Raw genomic sequence first — 2,500 nt, 5'->3', positions numbered from 1 at the left:
TTACTAATGCATTGTAAAGTTTTAACATTACTTCCCTTGATTTAAAATCAACACACCTCACAATATATCCGAGCATCTTGTTGGCCTTTTTTATTGCTTCCTCACATTGTCTCGATGAAGACATTTCTGAGTCAACATAAACTCCTAGGTCTTTTTCATAGATCCCTTCTTCAATTTCAGTATCTCCCATATGATATTTATAATGCCCATTTGTATTGCCTGTGTGCAATACGTTACACTTTTCTCTATTAAAATGTAATTTGCCACGTGTCTGCCAAGTTCTGAATGCTGTCTAGATCATTTTGAATGACCTTTGCTGCTACAACAGTGTTTGCCGCCACTCCTATTTTTGTGTCGTCTGCAAATTTAACAAGCTTGCTTACTATACCAGAATCTAAATCATGAATGTAGATTAGGAATAGCAGAGGACCTAATAGTGATCCCTGAGGTACACCCCTGGCTACCTCACTACATTTTGAGGTTTCTCCTCTATTTAGTACTTTCTGTTTTCTACATGTTAACCACTCCCTAATCCATGTGCATGCATTTCCTTGAATCCCTACTGCATTCAGTTTGAGAATTAATGTTGAAAGGGAGGGAAGATCTTCTCCACAGAAGATTCTCCCAGCCTTTCAACTTTTTTCAAAAACAATACAATTAAAAAAGGCATCAGTGTTTAATTTCCAGACGATTTTAAACTCGCAGCACATTTGAAATGACCATTGGAACAGTATTTCTTAAAAAAATGTGTATATATTAAATATTTTTAAATAAACTATTTTATATATTTCTTTTCTCAAACAGTTTCCCAGTTTTTAATCATTTGAAACTGGTACTGTCTTCAACATGACTGTTCCTAATGAATTAGCCATTCTCCTTGCATTATGCTGTTGGACTTTTGAATGACAAATGTTCGTTTTGAAAAGTAAATGTTGAAAAACAGGGAAGATCTTCTCCACAGATTAATTACAAATACAAAACAGAAAATAATTGATTGCATAAGTATTCACCCCCTTGAGTCAATATTTGGTAGAGGCACCTTTGGCAGCAATTACAGCCATGAGTCTATTTGGATAAGTCTCTACCAGCTTTGCACATCTGGACACTGCTATTTTTGCCCATTCTTCTTTGCAAAATTGCTCAAGCTCCGTCAAGTTGGATGGGGACCTTTGGTGAACAGCAATTTTCAACTCTTTCCACATATTCTCAATTGGATTGAGGTCCGGGCTTTGACTGGGCCACTCCAGGACATTGACCTTTTTGTTTTTAAGCCACTCCAGTGTGCCTTTGGCTGTATGTTTGGGGTCATTGTCCTGCTGGAAGATGAATCTTCTCCAAGTCCCAGGTCTCTTGCAGACTTCAGCAGGTTTTCCTTCAGGATTTCTCTGTACTTTGCCGCATCCATTTTGCCCTCTATCTTCACGAGCTTTCCAGGCCCTGACGCAGAGAAGCATCCCCATAGCATGATGCTGCCACCACCATGCTTCACGGTAGGGATGGTGTTCTCAGGATGATGTACGGTGTTAGGCTTGCGCCAAACATAGCGCTTAGCGTTGTGGCCAAAAAGCTCTATTCTGGTCTCATCAGGCCATAGAATCTTCTTCCACTTGGTCTCAGAGTCTCCCACATGCCTTCTGGGAAACTCTAGCCGAGATTTGATGCGAGTTCTTTTCAACAATGGCTTTCTTTTTGCCACTCTCCCATAAAGGCCAGTTTTGTGAAGCACCCGGGCTATTGTTGCCATATGCACAGTGTCTCCCAGCTCAGCCGTGGAACACTGTAACTCCTTTAGAGTTGCCATAGGCCTCTTGGTGGCCTCCCTGACTAGTGCCCTATACGCCCGGATACTCCGTTTTTGAGGACGGCCTGTTCTAGACAGATTCACAGTTGTGCCATATTCTCTCCATTTCTTAATAATGGACTTTACTGTGCTCTGAGAGGATATTCAATGCCTTGGAAATGTTCTTATATCCTACCCCTGATTGGTGCTTTTGAAGAACCTTATTCCGGATTTGCTTTGAATGTTCCTTCACCTTCATGATGTAGTTTTTGTTAGGAAATGTACTAACCAACTGTGGGACCTCCCAGAGACAGGTGTATTTAACCTGAAATCATGTGAAACACCTTAATTGCACACAGGTGGACTCCATTCAACTAATTATGTGACTTCTAAAGACAATTGGTTGCACCAGAGCTTATTTAGGTGTGTCATAGCAAAGGGGGTGAATACTTATGCAATCAATTATTTTCTGTTTTATATTTGTAATTAATTTAGAACAAGTTGTAGATTTTATTTTTCACTTTGACATTATGGACTTTTCTTGTGTTGATCAGTGGCAAAAACTCCCAATTAAATCCATTTTGATTCCATGTTGTAACACAATGAAATGTGGAAAAGTCCAAGGGGGGTGAATACTTTTGAGAGCCACTGTATTTCTTAGCAGACACCCTTATCCAGGACGACTTACAATTGTTACAAGATATCACATTATTTTTACAT

The sequence above is a fragment of the Acipenser ruthenus genome, unplaced genomic scaffold (assembly GCF_902713425.1).
Source record: "Acipenser ruthenus unplaced genomic scaffold, fAciRut3.2 maternal haplotype, whole genome shotgun sequence".
NCBI lineage: Eukaryota > Metazoa > Chordata > Actinopteri > Acipenseriformes > Acipenseridae > Acipenser > Acipenser ruthenus.
This window is presented reverse-complemented; position numbering follows the sequence as displayed.